This window comes from Aythya fuligula, chromosome Z (genome assembly GCF_009819795.1).
Source record: "Aythya fuligula isolate bAytFul2 chromosome Z, bAytFul2.pri, whole genome shotgun sequence".
NCBI classification, from domain to species: domain Eukaryota; kingdom Metazoa; phylum Chordata; class Aves; order Anseriformes; family Anatidae; genus Aythya; species Aythya fuligula.
The window spans coordinates 78,722,176-78,748,109 of NC_045593.1; the positions used below are offsets into that span (position 1 = coordinate 78,722,176).

A 25,934-nucleotide genomic window follows, 5' to 3' on the forward strand; every position below is an offset into this window, starting at 1 on the left:
CTGGAATCCCCTAGAGTCTATTAATTCCCTGGGAAGAATGCTGATAAATTGCTTGCAAGGAGAAAGAAAATATCTTTGCAGTCTTTGAAGTGTCTGCCTTGTATTAGAAATGAAATATATTCCAGATACACAGGGTAACAATGATAACAATACTTTGGACGTTTTTCAGGGTATAGCCAAGGTCATGTGGTGACTAGAAGTTAGAAAATTCATTACTCCAGGTTTAATTCAAGCGCAGATAAGGCCAATATACTGCAGTGAAGGTCTATCATTGATGGAATACTGGTTATTCACTGCTTTGAGTAGGTTTCTTTCTTATTCTTTACAATGGGGTATATAAAAATGCCCTGAGTTCAGGAATCTGGATGGTTTTACTTAAAGGTGATCGTATGTTCTTTGATAACATAGTGCAATGTCACAGAAAGGTGACTCTTTTTTGCTTTGTGAAGTGGATTCACTTGTTTGCAGCCCCTTTCTTTAGAGAAAGTTGCTACTGCAATCTCCGCATACCAGGGGTTCTCAAAGAATTTATGCAATCCAGCTGAACAGCTGGGTCTCCAGCTAGATTGTGCTTGTATTCTGACATTTGTTTGGTCAAAATGCCTCTTTCTGCCTTAAGCAAGCATGCAGGTTGCTGAAGGTCAGTAAGTGAACTTGATCTCTCCCTCTTACTTTTCTTGACCCTTGGTCATATTTACAAAGCTAGCTTTTCATCAGTCCCTCACTGCTTCCATGGGTATCTTCCTATTACCTACACCTCTTCTTCAAGGTGTTTCTTTTGTCAGAGGTGTACTTTCTGGTAGCCTGAATAACTTGTGAAAGGCCATTTAATTTGGGAAGTTCTGACAGAGTTTTTTCAGCATCTCTATTTAGGCTTATACTTTTTGCTTTGGAAATATAATGAAAATCATTGGAACGGTAAAGCCAGAAAACAGTCCACATAATGACAGTACCTTGAGATACATACAAGTCAGTGAGTTCCCATCTGTTTTACCTGAGGGAGGTACATCTCTATTCTGACGGTCCCATGTTTAATTTGATGAAGTTCTCATTCTTTTTCCCCAGGTAAGCTGACTGTCCCAGCAGTACAAAAGTGAAAATTAAAAACATTAACAGTGCCTTTGCATCCTTGCAGGAGCCTGCTATGTGAGAAAACAGATGCACTGCAGACTTAATTACCAGTGCCAGCCTGCTGTAAGGAATTACCATTAGGGCACCATTTTTGGCACGGATCCTGGTGCAAAGCATAAAATGAGACCTTTTGTCCAGCCAACCAAGATGGCTTGGTCCTGTCCTCCCTCTTCCCTGTGGCCCAAGAACCACTCTGTCTACATTCCCAAGGTCATTGCGAATGACTTTAACAAGCCACTCAGTTTCCTAAGGAAATAGTGACAGTGATACAATGCCCTGCACATTTTTTAAAATTGTTGTTAGATGTTGGTAGAGCAAGTCACCACAAAATCACTGCTTCTCAGAAGATAAACAATTTAATTTTACAACAGCACTGTCTCCATCAAACATCTGCTTCTTACTGCAAGGATACATATGTGTTTCGCTTGGATATTGTCACAAAGTCTTAGCTGTGGGTGCAGCCAGATCAAACCCATATGGGGATCAGTTGTAAAAGCACAATTCTTTCAACAATTTTTTAATTGAATTAATCAGCGATCAATGGCAAAACATACCTTCTACCGAGATCAGTTGTTCTGCGGAGGAGGAAGGTCTAGAGGTTAGGGCATGAGTTCAGACTCTGGGGGACATGAGTTCAGCTCTGCCCTCTCTGGCCCCCCTGGGAGGTGCTGGGGGGCACAGAGGTGGCAGGGGGAGTTAGTTATCCTTTATCTGAGCCCCCTCTGTGACACTGCCTGACAGTATTTCATTGCTCTGAGGGCGCTGTGGAAGACAATACATCAGCTTTTAGAGAGAGCTCACACCCCACTGCATTGGCACACCCAGAACAGAAGAAGACTTCTTCATGGCCGATTATAGGCACTACACACATGATAAGCACCACGTGGCAGTTTTCCACATGTATACAAACATATGAACATGCAATTGTCTGCCTGTACCATGCTTCCCCCTGCTTTTCTTAGACATCTTCACGACCCAATGTCTTAAGCCTTAGAAACACCTGTAAAGCCTGAGTCACACATTTAGTTAACTTCTCATTAGTTACATTCTGTTGCAAACTAATAATGGACATTTCTAAGATTGTGGGTGTTTGTAAGACAGTATCTAAATAAAGGCAACACTTGCAAACCTTATTGCTCAACAATGCTGCCCGGGTATTATGCATACACTTTTGTTTTGTTTTGGCTTACAAAACAACCTACAGCACTGGGAACACCACAAGCTCATAGCAGGATTTAAAAGCTGCTCTTTATTTTGAATCAAAAAAAGAATATCCCTTTCTATTTTAGAGCAAAGAGACTTTCACAAATATCCTTTGTCAGTCAGATGTGAGAAAGATGCCAGAAATTAGTGTATATTCAAAGCTCCATACTCTGTATATCTACCAACTGCTGATATTGGCAAATGGTGATTGAAGTTCTGCTCTTCAAACTAAGTTAACAGCAATACCAAATAAATAAATAAATAAATAAATTGCTGGAGTGAAGAGGAAAATATAATAATTGAAAACTGAAATTGTGAACTGATATCCCTGAAGAAATAGATATGGGAAGCTGGGGTAGTTCTCTGTGGTGAGCAAGCCAATGGAGAACAGCTCTGCCACAGGTAGATCACATCAAGCTATTTCTGTGTGAGAACTTGATATCCCTGCCCTACCTGGGTACCAGGAAAACATCAAAACATTGGCTATGACTCACCATGGGAAATCAATATTGAGGATATAGAATTAAGAGTTTAGTTTAAGAAGGTAAGGACTTTAAAAATAAAATAATAATTAAAAAGAAAAAAAAAAAAAAGAATTTTTGCTGCAAAGCATCACCTGATGAGTTCAAAGAGCAATCTCAGGACTGGAGTTGTTTACATGGAGTATTTTAATTAATGAACTGGCAGAACAAGTGGATACCTGCCAGTTTAATTTGTGGATGACACTATGTCAGCTGGCCTCTCTGAGGGTTTTGATCGACACTTAAAGTTTTGGCAATGGCGTGGCCAGAGAGCACCACAGGGCAGGAGTGAGCACTCTGCATCACCATCGCCCTGACAATCTCCTCTCCAGCTCCAAAGCACTGACAACACCTTCAGACACACTGCCCACGCTGCCAGCCCTCTGTGATCAAGATGTAGTCAATAAAAATGGGACAAAGGCAGACAAGGGTTTATTGGGGTGATTGGAGGAAAGGAAAATCTTATAAAGGAGACTAAAAGAGCTTGTCTTTGTTGGCCTGGCAAAACACAGCTGAGCAAAGATATAATTGCTGTCTATAAATATATCACAGGGTAAATGCCAGAGAAGAAAAAGAACATTATTTCAGCTAAAATTTAGGAACAGTACAAGCAGGGCCATAAATAAGTTTAGACTGGAAATTAAATAATTTTAAACTATAAAGAACTGTCACAGTCTTCCTAAAGATATTTTAGGAGGGAGGCAGGAAGCACAGTTAGTTTAAAGGTGGAACTGGTTTGCTCTGTGAAAAACTGCCAGGGATGATGGGGAACTTGGGCAGAAGAGGACTGGGTTATGGCACAGGGCATTCCCTTCATTCTTGTAGTCCTGTTTTTTGTCAAAGGCCTCAATTGAAGTACGTTAATAATCCTACTTAAAGCAGAATTTTTTCCTTTCCTTTTATAGCAGGTCCAAACTCTTCTATTGCTATTAAAGACATGATCCAATATACTCAGGGAAGGCTTCCTATCACTCCACATTCAACTGCAAGCACGCTCTCAGTAATACTTGGCAGTGGCAGCAAAGCACCCTTCCCACCCTTGGTCCTTTTTATGAAAGATTTCCCCGAACAGCTTTTAATGGTCAGGCTTGGTATCTGGCTCCAGTTATTTCCCAAGTAGACTCTGTGCCTTACATACCGATGCTGTTGTCCCTGACACAGATCATTAAATATCTGCAGAGGAAATGGAGACAGATGTGGCTGGCACTTTTGCAGTGCTCGGTCACATGGAAGGTTTGGCTGTGTCTGCTGTGATGATTATGTGCAAAACGCGAAGATGACAGTTCTGTTCCAGAGGTGTGGTGGTGGGGGAAGTGCAGCCTGCCCACGACGCATTTTAGTTGTGATGATTTTGAGAGCTACAACGATGTAAAAATAAAGGAGAATGCCAGATCCATTTCCACTCTGGGCCACTCAGTAAAATGACACAGGATATTAAGCTGAGAAAATAGAGAACTTCAATACCTACTTGTAAATCAAGGACATAATCGGGAAAAACAAACAACCAAAAAAACAAACAACCAAAGAGGAGCTCCTCAAAACAAACTATCCTCATTTAACATTTACATGAGGAGCTAGTATAATGGTTCAAGCAAATTTCAGAAAGTGTAAAATATAGCATTAAGATTAACTGAATAATTTGCAACTGTTTGATGGAATCACAATGCAGAACATATCCTGGTAAATAAAACTCTCTTAAGTTGTGTAAGCAAAACAGCTTGCAGAGCATGCAGTTTTGCATATCTATTACAAGAACAAAAGTACATCATATTTTAGTTTCAGATATATTCAGATGCAGAAAGATGTGACTGAAGAACCTATCCAGGAAATACCTACTGCCTCCGGTACAAAGTAACCATAAAAGAATATACTAAGAATGTGTGGAAAACTACAGACAGCACAGAATTGAATTTAGTTTTCACAGAGACAGAAATTGAGAGGAAAAAAAAAAAAAAAAAAAAAAAAAAAAGCCTAAGGCTGTGTTGCTATGTTTTAATTCGTTGGAGTATAACATATAACAGAAGAGATCTTGAAAAATCAATGCCATTGTTAATTGAATGCTTTTGACATTCATTTTCTGTGCCAGCAATATATGCTGGCTTTTGGTCAGTTCTTCAGGTAAATTAAACCTGTGTAGGTTTCAGGAAAGGAGAAGAATAGTAAAGACCCAGTTACAGGTTTTCTAGACAATCTCTGAATAGGAAAACTCAGTTAACAAAGCAAGTGTATTGATTTGTATTATGCAAGACAAAGCAATACCCTTGCTTAGTCAATAATAAGAATACCTGCAATACCAGTAGGCTGAAAATGAATGAGGTTTCAAAGATACATAAATAGGATATCCAGTTTAAATAAATGGCAAACAGATAGGACTCATGCATTTTGCAAATGCCACTCAACCAAGTGAATTATAAGGATCAGCATTGCTACAGTCATCCAGAACAAATGCAAGGCTTTCATTTACGCTTTAATGTCCTCAGGATTATGCAGGCTGTTTCAACTTCACAGCCATAATTTCCAGTTCTCAAATAGCACTTACAGGGGCTTTGAATGCCCTCCAGCCACTGTTACCCAATCCACATTCTCACCTTCAAGCTTAAGAGGCGGGTTTGTCACACCATGAGGGATGGAGGGAAGCCCAGGAACAGTGGTATGGTACAGATAGGGATCTCTTACTGAGATCTCATACATGTGCAATTTAAGATGTTGGAACAGTGAGCCAGATTATTCCTACATTTTTTTATTATTATTATTATATATATATTTTTTTTAATATACATTATTTACCTAAGCAATTGCTGCAGGTGAATTCTGGACACTGGGCAAGGCTAACTTTTGCCTCAACGCAATACAGCCCTCCTCATGCTCTTCTTGTTTTTCAGTTACTCCACTGTTATTTTCACACCAGGTAAGTTTCCCAGAGAATACAGAGAAAGATTGCTTGCCAGGACAACAGGAAGATTTCCACAGTAAGCTCTACTCACTGCAGATGCAGATGCTGAAATGGTAGCCTGGGGTGAAGAACTGAAGAGCAATGGAAACCACACATTACCAGCCGAAAGAGCTTCTCTGCAGTGTTGTCTGAGTGAAGACCCCCTGCCCTTAAGTGCTGCTAGGAGGAAAAGGAATGATGGGCTATTTAATTTACCCTCCTTGCCCCACAGGGAAGAAGAGGAAGCAGGAGGACCTACATAGCTCTGCCCTGGAAAGTCAGTGCTCGTATCTTCTCTGATTCTCCAGTCTGTACTATGGAATACTTGTAAGGTTTTGGCACACCACAAGGTAACATCATCTGTCTGAAGCGTTTATCAGGCCAGGTGAGACCTGTGCCAAGTGTCAGCAAGGTCTATGATTTCCTTACTGCTTTCACAAGTTAGGACTGTGATTTTCAACTGGGACATTAAATGAGAGTAGAGTAGAGTAGAATAGAGTAGAGTAGAGTAGAGTAGAGTAGAGTAGAGTAGAGTAGAGTAGAGTAGAGTAGAGTAGAGTAGAATAGTTCAGTTGGAAGGGACCTTCAGAGATCATCCAGTCCAACTGCCTGACCACTTCAAGGCTAACCAGAAATCAAAGCACGGTACTGAGGGCACTGTCCAAATGCCTCTTGGACAGGCTCAGGGCTCCCAGCACCTCACTAGGAAGCCTGTTGCGGTGTCTGGCCACCTTCAGGGTGAAGAAAGGCTTCCCGATCCCAGCCGGATGCAGCTCTGTGCCGTTCCCGTGTGCCCTGCCAGCAGCTCCCAGGGAGCAGGGGCCGGCACCTGCCTCTGCGCTTCCCTCCTCAGGGAGCTGCCGGGAGCAGCGAGGCCGCCTCTGGGCCTCCTCTTCTCCAGGCTGGGCAGCCCCAGTGTGCTCAGCCTCTCCTCACAGCACGGCCATCCAGCCCTTGGGCCAGGCTTGCTGCCCTCCTCTGAGTGCTTCCAGGGGCCTGAACACCCGTTGTAGGCTGGGAGCCCACAGCTGCACACTGTGCTCCAAGTGAGGCCTGCACCAGCTTTTATACTGTGAAATATAAGTAAACTATGAAATGGCCTAACTGAGATACTGGCAGCTGCTTGATCTAGCTTTCAACTCGGTGACTTGTACAAACTTCCTAAGCTTCAAAAACTGCCAAGCTCACAGGGCATGGGACAGTGCTCCAGGGTCTCTCACTTACCAGCAGCCTTGTGGGGTCAGCTCCCTTCCACTTCCTTCTCAGAGGCCAAATGCACAGACTCACTTACATCCAAATGCCAAATCTGACAGCATAAACGCCATTCGTGAGGCTGTTTGGCTAGGGAAGGATTTTAAAGAGCCATGCAGCAGGGGGTAAAAAAAGCCCCAAACACCCAAACCTATCCCTGTGAAGACCTCTCTAAACAAACTAACCCTAGCAGAGCCCCACCTCCCAGCCTGAGGGCTGCCAAACAAGAGACTGGGAGCTGTGCTAATCCCTAATTAAATTTAATCTACACTAGAAAAGGTTTGTTGATTTAGATAGATAGGCAGAACTGTGCTGACAGGTCAGTCCCAACATAGGCATGCTCAGGAAAAAAAAAAAAAAAAAAAAAAAAAGCATAACTGGTGGCAGCTTGGTGAGCAAAGTAAACTCTGTGATGAGAGCAGAGGTTTCTCTCACTTGTGCAACTGCATCAGTGGTACACAGCACACGAGCAGCTGCAGGCCTGGTCTTCTCTTCCCTCAGCAGCCTTGCAGATAGCCCATGGTTTGCACACCTCAGCCAGCCCAGCAGCTTGCCCCATCTCCATCCATTGGAGCTACCTCCGGCTGCTGCTGTTGGGAGCAGGAGAGCTGGAGCTCTGCCTTCCAGAACAGTATAAAAGGTGAATCCCATCCTAGGTCCCCCATCGTATGTACACTTGTACACAGACACAAACTCTGGCCATTGCATTTGCTTTGAGAGAACAAGATATATGTTGTCTGACATGACTGCATGATAAGATATGGTAAGATAAACCAGCATGCAAGAGTTCTGTCATCCTCTCTCTAAAGATGTCCACGCAAGACAAGGAGAAAAAATAATTTCTGTCTCCCACCTTTACTCCTGAAGCATTAAAACACATTTGCTTACTCTGGAAAAAAAAAAAACAAAAACTTACAGTTACGTTGCACTAGCCACATACTATTATTAATTTGCTGCTCACTGGGATCAGAAACTCAGTAGATGGACTTGAGAGGTCCCAAATGCAACTTCCACCCCTGCCCCTCTTTATGCTTGTATAATGGTTAATTTGCTTCTAAAATAGGTTATTCCAAGATGAGGAGAGTTTATCATATTAGGGGACCTAATACCTAGTATTACAGCAAATAATAGTAAAGAAATTTCACTGAAATTAGCAAATTAAAAATAAAAAAAAGGTATGGTTTGTTTGGCTGACACATTATAATAATCTTAAAAAATCATCTTGTTTTTTGGTCAATTTGAGGAATGTATACTCCAAGAAAAAATACTTCCATGAGTATCATAATGATTTTTTTCTGAAAAAGCATAAATAAAATAAAGGAGCTTTTTAATGACCTAGCTTCACTGGAAATGCTGTAGACAGTAGAAATCTATTTCTAAGAAATCAGGTCATTGCTCTAATTAAATCTGACATAGACATAAAAGCATACATATAAAGCCTACATTTAATGAAGAAAAATTTTGCACCTGTAACATGGCACTAATGGATTGCTTTGAACACTGTTATTTTCATCTGAAATTTACAGGACGTCTTTTGAGGTGTAGGGATGGGTCTGTTTTGTATAAACGTAGAGCAAAGGCCATTTTCTTTGCACTTACAGATGAACTCGTGGCATTCAGCTCTGATCTCTATGCTGCCAGGATGGAACAATTCCTGCCAGCAGATGCCAGAGGCATTTTTACTCTCAAGGAGTCACAGTGTCTCAGTTGTGCTGCAGGGAAAAACGATTTAAGAAATGCGATACTTTATCTTCTGTGGGAAGGGGAGAGCAACTGCAGTAACAAAAGTTTTTCCCAGCACCAGGAGTGTGGGTGAGGAGCTGGGGGACAGGAAAAGAACGTTTTTTGGCTGAGCATCTGCTTGGGACTTCAGTTATAGCTAGGCTTTACAAGGGAACACCTAAGCTCTTCTTCAGCTGTAATGCAGCTCTCAATGCATCGATGCTACAGTCAGCAGAGCAGGCTTTATAGCTTAGACTTCAGCTGCAGGAAGGACTACAGAAAAAGAACTGCAATTCTGCTGTGGTTGTGCACCATTTCTTACAGTTACTACATGAGTATGTGGGTGACCTTTATTTCACAACTGGGATATCAAAGGCTGTAAAGCCAGATGCTATTTAAGAGCTTAGAAATTCCCTTAATTTTTACTATAAAAGGACTGGCACACATATTTTATTAAGGATTTTAAATTGGTTATAATAAAAGAAAAAAAACCTTCAACACCAGTCCTGTATTGCAAACACCTCTGTTTAAATGTCTCAAATTAGATTTTGTTGGAAAAATGACACTGGCACACTCATAAACCAGCATACTTTCCATTATAAACTCATTTCTAGTATAAACTTTGAATGTACAAGCTATAAATAGCACCTTGACTACAACATAGACTCTAATTGTGTGCCCTGAATTCAGAAACAATATTTGGACTTTAGCTGATTTCTTTCTTTATAATTCTTCATCACTTCTATCATTTATTTACTATTTCTTTACCTTTCAATAAAATTTCATGAGAAAAGCTATAAATAATGTTCTTCAGGCAGGAAACAAAAGATGTATCTGCAGTGAAACGCCTTACACTTTCTGTTCAATGACAAATACAGTGCAGTTTCTTGTTGTACCATGGCATAAGCAGCAGTAAATCCCATGAGAAAATCCATATCTGCGATCCAGTATCCATAAACTTAATATCCAGCCTCCTTGTGCTCCCTCTGTACACTGTTTGCTGTTAAGCACCTCCACTTTGTCTGCCAATTGTGATTTTATCCAAGGTATTTTTTTTTTTTTTACCTTTCCTCAAAACCTTTCTTTCTCCTAATGCAATCTCATAACCATTTTCCAGTGTGCTTCCACCTGCATGCTCACCTCCATCTTAAGCACTCTCCTTTCTTGTGTTTACTTGGTATGAAAATAGAGAAGAAAACCTAATTATATATAATTGCTTAGAATATTTAGAAATAGATCCTCTGGGTGTTCTAAAACATATAGAACAACACTACTACCTGAAGGGGAAAAAAAAAAAAAAAAAAAAAAAAAAAAACACCTAAAAAACACCTAAAAAATCACCCCTAAATCACCATCAATAAAGTAACCTAAAGTAAATCTTGCTAACTTGTATCAAAGTATTTGAGACTGCTAATTTTCAATATTTGACATGTATGAAGAAAAAGGCAGTAGTATATATGTAGGCACAGATTCCATTTTGCTGGACATCATAAAAAAAGCAAAAGGGATCTAACTTTTGGGGGCTGGCAAAACAGAGCAGTGGATATTGTCAAAGAAAGATATTGTTTGGTTTTTAGCATGCAAGAGGAATAGTTAAGCAACATTGCCTCTACTTATTGGTCAGTGAAGCAAAGGTTATTGGTTTCACAAGTCATCCTCAGCTTACTGCAGTGATATAATATAAATTCAGTAAACATTTTCAGCAGTGCAAGTTGGCTAAAGTGGTAGGATGACCTGAAACTGTTTTCTGGCAAAGCAATCCTTGCTGCTGTTACATTGTCTCACAGTGGCTCTGTACAGTATCTCTAAGCAGTATACAGGATGCAGTCATTGCACAGATGCTATAAAGGGAGTTTGTTGCCATCTGTATGTATTGAAGTATTCAGGGTTCTCTGCACACTGGAGATGTACAGCCAAGAAAAAGCTATATGATTCCCCTTTCCTTCAAAACTGCTGTGTTCCAGAACATAAGTTTTTATTTAAAAATAAAAAAATACAAAAATCATTTAAACTTCCTCTCCACTTTTGCAAAATGAGTTAATGCTGCTTGCCATCTCTGTAATGCCATTTAAGATGTAGCAATGAAAAGAGATTTGTAAGACCTAAGTATTATTTTCATAGCTGTGAATAAAACCTTTATAATATGAGCTTGTGCTAAGCAGCTCAATGGTTCCTGCCTGAATCTGCTAGGGTATGCATTATATCTGCCCACAGTGGGGACAGTCCATCTTGGCTTTCCTGAAACTCCAAGGTCATAAATGTCCTGCCACAGATGCTAAAACCCAACAACCTGGTATAATACGTTATCACATATAACTTAAATTGTATGGAATCCCTGACATCTTCTGGCCCATTAAATACTCAGTTTAAAATCATAGAATCATACAATCACAGAATGGTTTGGGTTGGAAGGAATCTTAAAGACCACCTGGTTCCAATGCCCTGCCATGGGATGCCTCCCAGCAGCCCAGGCTGCCCCCAGTCCCATCCAGCCTGGCCTTGGGCACTGCCAGGGATGGGGCAGCCACAGCTCCTCTGGGCAGCCTGGGCCTGGGACTCACCACCCTCTGAGTGAAGAATATCCTCCTGACATCTAAAGTAACTCTCCCTTCTTTTATTTTGAAGCCATCCCCCCTTATTATTCCCTACACTCCCTGACAAAGAGTCCTTCCCCAGCTTTTCTGCACACCCCTTTAGGCACTGAAAGGAGCCTATAAGGTTTCCCCAGAGCCTTCTCTTCTCCAGGCTGAAAGACTCCGACTCCCTCAGCCTGTCATTTCAAAGAGAGGTGCTCCAGTCCTCTGATCATCCTCATGGCCATACTCTGGACTTGCTCTAACAGGCCTCTGTCCTTCCTTTGCTAGGGACCCCAGAGCTGAACGCAGACTCCAGCTGGGGTCTCATGAGAGCAGAGCAGAGGGGAACAATCCCCTCCCGTGCCCTGCTGCCCACGCTGCTGTTGATGCAGCCCAGGGTACGGGTGGCTTTCTGGGCTGCAGCCACAATTAGCCACTCTTTGATGATTTAACAGAGAAGAGCATGTGCTCTGGTAACTCAATCCTTCCTTCAGCACTTGCAAGAATAAAACTGTTAGGACAATAGCAATATATCATCTAACCTAAGGTGCTAGCACTGAATACAAGACACTGACATGACAGATGATGTTTATGGCCAGCAAATTGAATGATTTTACCTGCTTTGAATATGCAGTAAGGAATAGAAAAATGTTCTCCCCATTCTGTCTATGAATTTACAAATTAATCATTCCAGAAGATATATATACTTTAAAGGGAGGATGAATTCATAAAGTAAAAAGGAATATTATTGGTCTGTGAGTCAATGAGCCAGAAGACATTAGCATATGCAATCTTTACTGTAATTATTTAACATTTTTCAGGACACTGTATTAACCTTTGGAAAAGTAAGCAATGGAAAGTTGCATGGCTAGTGTCAACAAAGTATGAGCCAGAAGTGTCCTTTTTGCCTTCTTTACATGGAACAATAATCTCATTGCTCAAAGCACTTTTACTAGATTTTTAGTTGCATTCTACTTTGTGTCGATGTTTATATCTTTGCAAAATGAAGACAATTTATCCTAAGGTGAATAATGGGGGTTCCCTTGCATTAGAAGACCTGCACAAATGTCCATATTTGGCAGCATATAATTCTTACTGCTATATATATTTTTACAGTTTTAACTTTGATCACTAAAATGTGTATAAATTTACATGGAAGCATATAATCATTTAAAAAGACCCATAAGATCATCATATCCAATGGAGACTAGAAGACTAGCTGGATGAATTTTGTTGTTGTTGTTCAATTGCTTTTTTGTTTGTTTGTTTGTTTGTTTTTGTTTTGTTTGGTTTGGTTTGGTTTGGTTTGGTTGGTTGGTTGAGTTTGGTTATTTTATTTTTTTTTCTTTTTTCTCTACCCATATCTCTGTTTATTTGTTGCTTTTTTTTTTTTTCTTTTTTTTTTTTTTTTTTCTAGAAGCAAAGCAAAATGTCTAGAAACAAAAAAAATTTGTTGAATTTTTTTTTTTTTTTTTTTTTTTTTTTTTTTTAATTGTGTAATTCCCCCTGCTGCCTGGCTGTCTGAATTATTTTCTGTACCTATATTCCCATTTTCATGTCCTTACTTTCTTGTAGTCTTTAATATGCAGCTATCTCTTCTTTATTTGGAATAATAGCTATCTGCTGAACTGGAGAAGATGGTAGCCCCAAGCAGTATCAGTGCTGAGAACTATTCCAGCTTCTAGAGAAATTGCTGCTTTGGGCTCAGTCAGTAGCTTGCTATCATTCAGTGTTGCACAAAGGCTCATAAACCTCTTTGGAACCATGAATTTAATATAAAGCCAACTGTGTGATATCAACTGAGCAACAATTCATGATGTTATGTACTCTCCATGCACTTTCTCTGCTGTGCCTTCACTGCAGTCCCACCCTAAACCACTGGTGATGGCCAGGATTAGGCTGGCTTGCATGAAGACGTATATATACTTTCTGTGATACTGTCATAAGAAGAAATCATACAGCACTGAGCCTGACGCAGCAATATGCCTTGCTTGACTGAACTGGTTGCACAGTCATGTTTTGTAGGTGGCTCTATATCACTACCAGATAAACTCATCAGGTTACCCACATGAATTCAAAATATCCCTGTGAAAAAGGTAAGCTTTACCATCCCATTTTTATAGACAGAGAAATGAAGTGCTAAGAAGATCCCAATTTATTCAAGGTCACAAAGGAATTTAAATGAGCGGAAAATGAAACTATGTTTGTCAAGCAGAAGTAAAATATCTTTACAGTAAAAAGTTTTAACTACCCAATAATTCTTTCTTGCCCATTGCAATTAATAAATAATTAAAAGATGACAAATAAGATCTATTTTCAGATGCACCAATCTGAAAGTGATACTGTGTCATATTCTCACTGCTAGTGCAGCACCCACAGTTCTCCCTTACACAGAAAGAAGTTAAGATAATGATTCCCTGTAAGCCCTCTGTGGGCACTCCATTGAGCACTGAGACATTCCCAGTCTCAGTGGCAGGGAGTTGTAAGCAGTAAGGTACTGGTCTTCAGATTTTCAGTAAACTTGCCTGACTAGTAATCATAATATAATTCCTGTAAGAGTGAAATGATTAACTATATTAGAAAGACACAGCAGGCACAAATTTATCCCAAATGGTCTATGAACCTTCAGCTATCCTATTCTGTTATTTTATTTCAGGAGGAAGAAAGTAAAGGTCAGAATCATGGACAAATCTGCTGGTTCATTCCTCACTATCCAAGCAATGCACTACTTGAATATATTTGAAGTCATTTTGAGATTAAAGATAACACTTCAAAAGGCTCTTTGAGCACTGAATCAGCCTTGAAGTACCCATAGCTTCCTGAGTCAATCTAGAGATGCTGATCAGTTTAATGCTAGAGAATTGCATTAAAGGTCAAATCCAAGAGCAATTAATGGCTGCATGATAAGAAATTGAAGAGTCAACTGAGAAACATAATGCAAATAAGCATCATGCTTTCTGTATTTTGCCTTTCTTTGCTTCCTTCTCTAGATTTAGCTAAACACAAATTAACCAGGGTTGTTCAGCATTTGACAGCAGTAGCTAATGTGTTGAGAAGGGGATAGCTTCTTCTTCACATCCCTCTATTCTTTGAGGAAAAGCAATACTGCATTTTTTTGGATTCTTTTACTTGTTCTTTCTCTTTATGTTTGCCTTCCTTCCTCTTTCCTTGAATAACACCTGAAAATGATGCTAGAGTGGAAGTTTGGCATCATTTTGTAGTATCTTGTCCTCCTTTATTCTTGGGTTTTTGTATATCTAAACAGCCATGAAGGAACCCATAGCTCATTTTTGCTAAAGTCTCTCATCTCTTCAATACCATGAGTACACATGATACACAAACAAATTGTTTTTGAGTTTGAGTGTAAAAGTGCAAATCATGCAATCACAGAATAGCTGGGGCCTATGGAAACTGTCCAGTCTAATACCTCAGTCCAATCTCTCCAAGGATGGAGACACCATAACCTCTCTGGGTAACCTGAACCTGTTTCAGTGTTCATTTAATCTCAAAGTCTTTCTCACGTTTAAACAGAATTTCTTATACGTTACTGTGGGCCCATTGCCTCCTGTTGCTGTCATTGGGCACTACTGAGATATGAATGCCCCTTTCAACCTTATTGAGCCAAGAGATAAAAAGTATTCTTAGACTGAACCATGTGGTTAGGACTCACTAATTTACTTCTGCAGTTGATATATTCAAGTTTTCCATTGTAAGCACAAAAGACAAAGAAGGTTTTCTTAGTATAAATCAAGACTCTTACCTAATATGATTACTTTAAAGCTGATGATCTATTAAAACCAACCCAGAAAATATGATGAGATTTGCCAGAATTTTATGCTGTGCTTTCTATTGCACCTGCCATGTTTAAGCTTCCATGACAGGGAAATATGAACTAAATTCTCCTTAACGTAAATCCATGTAGATTTCCTTAGTGCTACATTTTCCTTACTGAAGTCTGGGAAGAGCTTATGGACCCATAAAGAACCAGAACTGCATTTGAATTTATTTATTTTTCAAGTCTGTATGACAGTGTCCCTTTCTAAAAAGAAGATGTGCATCCTCAGTTGTAGGTGTTGACTGACAGAGTCTTTAATTTGTCCTTTTGTTCATACTTATTTGCACATTGCACAGTAACTGAATTTGCCAAACTTTAACTGCAAAAGAAGCATATTCTTGCTTCTGCTTCCCCTGTGGACTACAAAGACTATAAATTCCCTTGAAGCAGAAGGAATGGGACTGGGACTCCATTGCCAAACAGACCATTGCCAAAGGTGGCTTAGAAGATAAAAAGCCAACATTTATTGAACCAAGTCTATTGATCCTCAATTTCTAATTACATTGGGTCACAGTTTAAGGCATAATCAAGCCTGATATAAGAAATATGTTAAATTGTCTGGTGTCAAAGGAATTCCTAAGATTGTCCATTGGAGACCCTAATCTTCTCTTTAGGTATATTTGATAGGGTGCCCTCCAACATGTTGGCCCCATTATAACACCGCACCTGTAAGATTCTATTTAACTTTGATGTGAGAAACTCAATATAAACTGGGCAGTTGGCACTAATATATAAAATAATAATAATAATAATAAAAAAAAAAAAAGCATAAAAGCTGTAAATCATAGTTCAATGGCAGTTTCTGGAGTAATAAAAAATAAATAAAAATGAATCAATGAATATCACTGTCTGCAGAATGAAGGTTGTTTTCAGACATGACTATTTTGCAGACTGTGAGTCACAGAAATAAATATAAATTTGCTCAAACTAATAATCAGCTAGAAATAAAGTCGTATTTTCCCAATATGACATCAGGAGAAGGCTGAAGTCCAAACAAATGAATTGCAGCAATTCAGTAATGGTGCATTCCTGAACCAACATTCCTCAGACAAAGTAATAGAATCTGCATCAATCACCAGATGCAACAAAAATAAGTTGCCCTCACAACATGATTTGACAGGATCTGTCTTCTGCTCTGGAAATATATACTTTCTCTTGACATTTACAGTGTTTCCCATAAATGTGGTAGCTTTAATTTTCTGATATGCAACCTTTATTTCTTGACTATGTGCCATCCAAATGACTTTATCTCATAATTCTTTGCATATTTTTTGCTGCTTGACAGTTCCTGAAACACAGTAAATCTGAAAGTTTCTATTAACTTGATACACAAAGTACTGTGATATGCACTATTGAGTATATCTTCTTTTGTCTCCACTACATTTAAGGACAAATTGATCTCTTCATGAGCCACAAACTATTAAAACTCATTTTTAAAATGAGTTTTTTTTAAAACTCATTATTAAAACTCTTTCAATTTTGTTAAATATTCTTTTGCAAGTTCAGATGTAAGTTCAGAACCAAAATATTTCTCCCAAATAAAACTGTCTTTCAGTCAATATGTAGAGAAGTCGTCCAACAGAGAACAACAGGAAGCTACTTCCTTCAACCTTCTATCCATTTTGTCCAGCCTGCTACTGAAAACTGAAACAGCTTCACAGGGTTCCCAGATAACTTATGCCTGAGTTTTCTCATCTTTACTTTCAGAGATCTCTTTCCCTGGCCTTTCTTCTTGCAATATGCACCCATTACTTTTCTGTGCTATAGACATGGAAAACAGACTATGCAGCACCTCTTACTTATGATTTGAAGCCTTCTGAAGGCTTTCCTTCAGTGTATTCACCTTTAGTCTAGGCTTCAGTAGTTGCAGATTTTTAGTTATTTATTCAAAGTTTTTTGTTTGTTTGTTTTTCCCCTAAACTATCTTGTTTGTAATTTTTATTTACCTTAGGACTTTCTTTAGTTGGTCTCTGCAGCTCTGAAAATACCGTGCTTGACACTATGAACAAGCTCAAATGAGACCTAAAGCTTTACTGAGCCTTGTACATTGTTTTCTTTCTGTCTTAGTTTAACATACAGTATTTATTGAAAAGTTTTTTGTTTTTGTTTTCTCCAATTTGGCAAGAAAGTGATAACTTCAAAGCATAGCTCCCAAAATACATTAAGGTCTCCCAGTTTTATGTTGTCTAAAAACTTAATCATCTTTTCTATTCCATTGTTCAGGTTACTAACAAAAATACAAAAGAGTACCAAATTTAACTAGGTCTGGCAAAATCCCACTTTAGATGTGCTTCTGTTTTTACATTGAGCTATGGATTTCCTAACCAGTTTTGAAAACATGCTACACAAGTTCTATCAAGACAACACCTTCCTAGCTTCCTCATGTAAGTGTCATACATGCCACTATTGTTCTCCCATCCTACTGGGGAATGCCCTATTGGACTTGAAAATTTTCTTGTTGTCTGATTTGACCAGAGTGAAACATAAATTAAAACACAAATGCAGTCAGATATGGAGATTACTTTTGAAAAATCTAATAGCTGTACGCTTGTCTTAGCTGATCATGGGGTTAACAGAAAGAAATGTCTGGAAACTAGATGCAACAACCCATTCATTGTCTGAACAACCAGACAATGATATTAAAGAGAACCACCCAGGCACACTGACAAATGTTTTACAATACTTTTGATCTACTCTGAGACATTCTTGATATAAAATTACATTTTTTTTTTTTCCTGCTAGATTTCTCAGGAGTCATCATAGTGTTGTGCGATTTATTTATTTATTTATTTTATTTGCACTGCACCTTTTGCTCCTGTACATACATTCAGCTTCTGCTTGTTCTTCTCTACTTTTTATATGTTACATTGTTAGAATGGGACCAGCATGTCACACATCTGGAGTACAACTGTTTCTTCTCTGGAATATGATTTACAGGCTCAAAGGAACTGTGTTGAAAGACACATAACCCCTGCAGCATCCAAGTGTTTCTATCCATCTCCTACTATATCCACCCATATGTGTGGGGCAGAAGGGGACACATCACCCCTGCCACGCTGGGCACTAGCCACTTGGTGAATAACTCTGAATGTGCTGTTTCTTGCCCTGGCATTCAGAGGTGTTTCTAGTCTTTAACAAAAGCTAAACCTAATCTGTTGGCTTCTGTGTTCTTTTTCTTTTTCATTTTTAACTACTTTTCAGAAAATAGATCTGCAGCCATATTACAATGCTTTATCAAGAATGTTATTCAATATTTAAGAGTAAAATCATAGTTCTCTCTGGTTATGTTTATCAATTATAATAGCCAGATTATCATACTCTCTAGTCACAGTTTTAGCTGGGCAAAATATGGAAAATGTTTGAAACATCAACATCTTTAGTGTCCTACCAGTTCCTGGCTCACAGAGATGACCATTTAGTCCCCCAAATGCAGTATGACATGATACATGTGACCAGACATCCAACCACATGTACTACCAGATAAATACACATCACTTCACAAATAAAACATTTATTTCAGTAGCCAGGTAAGCTACTGAAAATGTGTTCTAATTAAAAATAAAAATAAATAAAATCAACTACATAAAGCAAGGTCTCCACAGCAACAACAAAAATCTGCCTGCCTGTTTAACTTGCTAGCAAAAGCTGAATCTTACTTTCTACACCTATTTCAGAACTATATAATCAAAGCTATTACAGAAACAAGTTACAAAAACTTGGCAAAATTTGACATTTTGTTTCAGACATCTAGAAATCCTGAAACACATTTTAGCTGAAAATAAAAAATACATTCATTTGTTTGTATTATGCATGAAATTAAAAGCATGGAATTTCATTACTGCATGTACTGCATCTTGGGTGTGGGAAAATGGGAGCAAATTACCTCCGGCAATAAGCAGTGCATATCAGAAGGTGGCAGCACCATTATGGCCTGATGCATTTGCAATACAAACATCACCGCCATTTCAATAAAACAACCAACTACTGCACCTCCTGTAACTTTATTTTTTCCTCTGACACACTTCTTGTAAATCTCTTGGTTGGGACCAACATGATAATGTTTTCACCAGTATTACAAAATAGGAAAATTTGCAATGTGCTTTTTTCTGGTATAGTCAGTATTTTTGTATATGACTCAGACCTGAGTTTTTCTTCTGTTTGAAAATATTGTTTATGGAAAAAAACAACCTGCATAGATATTTTGGGTGTGGCATGTACTTTCTTAAATAGATAAATAGATAAACAGTCATTCAGTTCCAAATAGAGAGTTTGGGAAGTTATTTTAGCAATGAAAAGTCTTTTCCTATACTAAACTTGCACTTCCTCAACACAAAGATGCCACAGGTGCAGGTTTTGATTTCTCCACTCTTTTTAAATGTGCTCTATTTTACTTAAACAAACACTCTACTGGCATCAGTGCAAGAGTTATGTCTATAATAAATACATTTTCAGGTTAGGGTTTTATATACTGCTTTTTGACCATCTGTGTGAGAAATTATGGATGCCATTCTGGAAATACATGAATAGTTTTATTCATTGAGCCAGTTTCTGCTGATTTCAGTAAATTACTAATGTAAAGTAGCTTATATATTGTTTTGCAGGATCAGAATCTAACAGCAAAGTGGTATTGTACTATGGCTTGTGTATATGATCTTCTAAAACACAAGTGCCAAGCACTGATAGCCACTAACTAGTGGAACAATGAATCACCAGTTTTGAAACAATGGTGGATAATAGCCTGTATGCTAAATACTACAAATCACCAGCAGTTTGCCATTTAACATCATCGATTTTCAATGATCAGGCTCCAAAAAAATGGTACCTTATGTTAGCTACCACGACATAAGCAGTTTAAATTAACATGATATACCATAACAACAAAAACAAAAACAAAAACAAAACAAAACAAAACAAAAACTTAAAACATCTACTTGTGAAAGACCAAAAGTGATTAAAGCCAAATTTGAACTACTCTAAGTAACTCTTCCTTCTTTCCCCTCAGGAATATTTTGAAGTATTTGTTTTCTGCTACTTAGATTTCTGTCAAACACATTTCATATCTAACCTGTCTCTATTGCCCATATGTTCCTTGTAGACTGTAAGCATTTAAAGTAATTAGAAAAATTTATTAATGGAAAGCTGTCTCAAGATAATGGTCTTCTGGTGCTAGACAAATGCCAAGATGACATTTTTTGAGGCAAGAGACATCTATCCAGCCACATTCTTCTGGTGTCATGACTTCATTTCTGTTATGCCAGACAATTAATGATGTAGATTCTGCCATAACATCTGATATGCCCTGCTCTGGGAAGTGGTAGTGACTCTGTGTGCTGGAGGCTCTAGTGGAAAGCTTTGTTCTGGGAGAGTCTCTGCAGCTTTACAAAGGCTCTCAGCAATGCTGTTTGGGCTTGATTCCCCTCAGCAGCTCCTGTGATTCACCATACCATGTCAGGCAGAGTTAAAACAAAAGATAGCTACCCTATGAAGCATGGCATCAAATCAATTAGCCTATTTGCTGCTGTGGAATTTTACCTTCCTTTCATTTGTAAGCTTTGCCTAAGTAGTGGAAAGGCAGAGCTCCTGCTCACTTTAGCCATTAACTCATGCATCATGCTAACAGCCTCCTAAGGTAATATCTCGTGTAACTCCTGAGAAAAGTTTTTGAAGTAGTCAGTGGAGTCTTCAGACAGAATATAGCTCTGAGATTTCTTAATGCATATTTTAAGTGTTTGTTTTCACAGCCATTGATCATGTTGAAGATTTCCACTCTGTAGTACTAATTAAAAGGAAACAAACAACAACAAAAGTGCACTTTCAAAGCTAAATGAATGAGAAGAACATGGAAATTGTTTGTTCTGCTGAGCTCAGTGTTGTCATTTGATTTACTCTTCAGACAGTGATGAGAATAAGTGGGGAGCGAAGCACAGGGAACTTGATTTTGCCAACTATTTTAAGGTCTACAGTGAAGTAGCTATTGTGGCACTTCAATAATAGAACCATATATCTGTTTTAGGTGCCTTGGAGATGACTGCAGTGGGAGCTGTGATGATGGTGAAGTTTCAAAAAAGCATATGAGGAGGGAGCAGGTAAGCTGGTCACATAGCATGAACAGTTACAAAATACATCCAGATCCATGTATGTCTGCTTAAAATCATGTTGTTTCATTGGATTCTTTAGAGCTATGAGAATTGACAGCACCTTAACACCTACTACTGAATAAACAGCGCAGTGCACTGCAAACCAACTTTCCTTTCTCTAATGAAGAGAAAGGATAGTCCAAGAGATAAGTGTCTGAGAGGTCTGAAGAAGGTGGAGGTAGATGACATGCACAGAAAAAGAAGATGAAGAGGGTTTATAACCTTTCATCAGCCATCAGAAATAATTTGACATTTTCTTTTTCCATATCTATTCTTGACAAAATATCCAGAGACAAAACAAAAGGGGGCTTAACAACAGCACATCCTACATGCTAAAGGACTTTCGGGAGTTTTGAAATCCTTATTGCAAAACATGGATTCTTCTGCCACAATATTTGTGAAAAAAAAAAACAAAAAACAAAAAAAAAAAAACTATTTACTTTCTTCAGTAACAGCTCAGTATGTCAGGCTAAGTGTTAATTTGTTACTGAATGATTTAACAACTCCTTGTAAACAGATATTAGTGACAAATTACGTTAAATAAAAGCTAAACTGTGTTTTAGCAGATCTAATATGCATTTTAAAAAAGTAGAAAGAACCTCCCTTAAAAATATATTTAAAAAAATATATATTTTAAAAAAAGAAAAAAAAGAAAAAGCTGATAGTTTTTAATGGTAAAAACGAAAAAAAAAAAAACCAACAAAAACAACAACAAACAAACCTAACCACTTCGAGTTAAATTGCACCTGGACTAGCTACAGATGTTCAGAATTGAAGAAAATTATCTGGAAAGATTATTCACAATATCCAGTAGGTGGCAGACAGTGACTGTGTTTAGGTCATCTTATCTCCACAAAACCTCCCATTCATAGAGCAGATAAAGAACTGCATTATTAATTTATACCACCGCATCCACTCTACACCTAATATTTGTTTAGCCAGCTGTTTCCTCTAATCCTCCTTAAACGCTATTGATTGAAATCCTAAGTATATTCAGACTTTTTTTTTTTTTTACCCCAAAGAACATTTTGTTACCTACGTATTACAAGCTACCTTTTCAAGTGAAGTACTGTACGCTACAGTTACTAACAGCAGAGACAGAATGTCTAATACTTCCTCACAAGCAACAGAAGCAGCTTGTAATATGAAAATGATTCCCTCCACCCCCACCTCAAAAAAAAAAAAAAAAAAAGTACTGTTCATTTTCAGGGAGATTTAAGTAGTGAAATACACTGTCAGGTTTACAATGAAACATAGAAATGCAAAGTATTCCAACTTCCAAGAGTAGCTTAACCACTGCTTTAGTGCAAAGGCATATGAAAAGCTGAAAATACTAATTTCAAGTCTCACTCTTTAATCCTTGCACTGATTTGGAAAACTTTCAGTACATTTAAATATAAACAATTACAAACTCACTCTTCCTTTGAAGATCTCAAAGAACTTTTTAAGCTTGGTCAATATTATTTCCTGATTTTTATTGGGAGGCCAGGAGGTTAAGTGACTTGATTAAGTAAATATCAATACCAGTTCTTTGGTTTCAGACTGTGACCAACAGTGGACAATGACATTTCATTTAGTCACATTTCAGAATAAAATCAGAAAGACTGGGGAGCTTTCAATGCAGTAGAAAATGCTTTTCTTACCCTGTCGCAAATTGTAAAAACAAAGGTGCACTGCAGCATGCCACAGGAATGTGACACTCTTTTCTGAAACCTCTCTCACACAACCTCAAGCCTTTGCACTACTATATATTTTGTTTTATTTTATTTTATTTTGTTTTATTTAGAAGTTGCTAGTTGTTTTAACCATGCTGGCTGAAAATGAGAGGAAACCGAACCTGTTAGGTTTATAATGAATGGATGCTTTGCTGTGAATTACACTGTCAGTCATGTCTCTGAATAGGACATTGCTATAGGTAATACTTTTTCTCATAATGACATGGATTTTTTTTTTTTCTCTTCCCCATTAGCATCTGCTTAGAGATTCAGGGATCTTATTAGGAAGACAAGCAGTTTGGCACATTTTCAGAACATATCAGGAGTGTCTTGATTATTACCTCGACATTTTTATTATTCAACTTGAAAAAGCTGCTCTGTCCAAAATTATTTTTCCCCTTTTGCTTTAACTGCTGTGTTCAAAAGTATTGCAGATTAATCTATTTCTTTCTTTCTGTTCCTTCCTTTTTTTTTTTTTTTTTTTCAATTTCCCCTCTTTGCTTGTTGATAACTTTAATACAGGTAAGTATATACAGATTGGAGTCTCAGCTAATGCATTCAGAGCAACTCCACTTAGCTATGCTCTACAGGAGTTGAAGATCTGCATCCATTAGATATGAAAAACCAAGGAAGCATGAGCTGTCTCTTTGTAGCACAAGGATTTGGCATTCTGCATGACACTCCTTGGCATGAGACTGCTGACTCCCGGTTCTCACTTCATAGGAGCTGATAATAATTTTCCTGTTTATGATGTATTTCTCCACGTGCTGGAAATGCTCACTCTCTAGAAAGTGTTTATTGAGAGGGTGTGTATCCATAGTTACACAGACTCACTGCACCTCTGTTTTCAAGTGCCACATCATACATATTCTTAACAACGTTTTCCTAACAAAACAATGGGTTTCTTTCCACATAGGCACTAGAACAGTCTTGCTAATCATTAATACAAAGTCATCACTGTCAATAATCCACAGGACTCTCTTGCACACATTGCCAGGTTCCCAGAGCCTCTTGCAGGAGTTTTATCAGTTTTATGACATCACACAGCAACATTTGGGAACATTTTCTCCCCTGAAAGATCCAGGCAGTAGTTAGTCACCCTTACTAATGACACACAAATAGTAACAAACCCCCTCAATTCAAACTTGCAAATGCTTTCCAACCCTTTATGTCTAAACCTGACACACAAGCCATTTTGCTATGGCAAACAGTCTGCATGACACCTTTATAGGTATTTGACCAAAAGGAAATAAACAGTATTTTGATACAGTAAGATGATACAGTTATCATAGTGATGGACCAGCTAACATGTTCAAAATGCTCTGCCATCTAACTGTCTAGGAGGGTGGAGGTGATACCTGTGTCAAATGCTGTTCAGGCTTTCTCTGACAAGAAACAGAAAAAAATATGACATCAGGATATAATATATCACGTCTTATCAAAATCTTTTTTCTTTCCAACTGGATGGTCTGTATTTTATAGAAATCCAGTTTCAGCCCTTGAAATTCTTGCTCAGTCTAACGTCCTCCTTTTCTTATGCCCTAAAAACTTCTAAAAGCATCTAACTGGGTGGAGAAATCCTTCAAGAAAGACAAATCTCTGAGAAATGTATAATCCCATAGGAAGAAGCTGGAGACCAGAGGTATACAACTTTTGTATTTCAGTCTGAATCTGCAGTTGCAACATGATCTCTCCTTTGGTAACAACTGAGTACTTAAATGCATCAAATTTAGCCAGTTTCAATCCGTCTTTTGCCCTCTCCCCCCACCTTAGCTGCCAAATTAGATCGCTTGAAAATCCTTTCAGTACAGCCCCACAGCTGATGCTACAGCCGTTGCTCACTGCATCCCCATCCAACTTAAAGCAATAAAGGAGTAAAAAGCTTCCCAAAAGTTCGATAGTTTCTTTACCTTGCACAGAGCTCCCGAGTTAAGGTGCTCTCAGAACTCTCCAACAGTTTGAAAGAGAGGACAGCGAAGTGCAGAAGAAGTTTATGGTGCTCACCTTAAGTTAGCGTGTGAGTGTGTGTGCCTATGTCCCGACTGTCTCTCTGTGGCTCTGGGTGGCAGAGGACCTGATTCAGGGAAGAGAGAGCCACTTTCTCACCGAGAGGAAAAGAAAAGCAACACGTCATAAGTTAAGTACGCCTCCAAGATGTCTTAATTACAGCTCGACGTGCTTTCCATTCAGACCCCAGGAATGAGAGGAAAAAACAACCCCACACACGCGGTCTCTCTCTTTCTCTCTCTCTCTCTCTCTCTCTCACTCACAGACAGAGCGTCCCAGCACGCTGTCCTGTGCCTCCAGGTCCCTGCCCCGACGTCCTTGCCCCTTAGCTCCTGCCCTCCCAGATCTGCACCTAAAAAAGCCTCTGGCACCGCACACAAGTCCCGCGCTAAAAAAAAAAAAAAAAAAAAAAAAAAAAAAAAAAAAAAAAAAAAAATTTGTTAGAGAAAAGTTGTTAGTGGTGCTTCTCGTGAAGGGATCATTGAATTTAGGGTGTGTGACACCCTGAGAAACGTGATACTTCTGACCACTTGCCTCTGCTCATTTCCAGCCTCCCCGCTCCGTGTTTGCCCCCACCCTGCCATTACCTCCGGGGGTGGGAACGTGCTTTCAGACAGGGAGAAAGTGATGCGTGAAAGGCGGGGGTGTGCAGGGGTGGAAACAGCTGGACCTAACAGGATCCCGTTGTGTTTTTGTTTTACCCCCAACTTCCAATTGAATTATTAATCCAGGAAACAAGTCCTGCTTCTCTCATTACACCCCAAATACAGAACACACCTTGCTCACGTTGCTGGCACCACACGACCCTAAAGTCAGGAGACTGATGGCCCCAAGTCTTTACATTCAAATTTCTAAACCCCTCCTTGGGCCAAATTGTCCCTCCAGCAGCAGAAATCTCTGGATT

The 25,934-nt window shown here is 38.8% G+C and overlaps 1 protein-coding gene across 1 annotated transcript in view; it reads right to left on the reverse strand.

Annotated features, from left to right (window-relative positions):
• The window catches only part of HAPLN1 (hyaluronan and proteoglycan link protein 1), a 59,584-nt gene extending 34,336 nt beyond the window's left edge, over positions 1–25,248 (reverse strand). The window contains exon 1 of the mRNA XM_032205621.1: positions 25,028–25,248. The gene's annotated coding sequence lies outside the window, so the exon portion shown is untranslated. The remainder of the gene's footprint in view (positions 1–25,027) is intronic.
• Between the last annotated feature and the right edge of the window lie 686 nt (positions 25,249–25,934).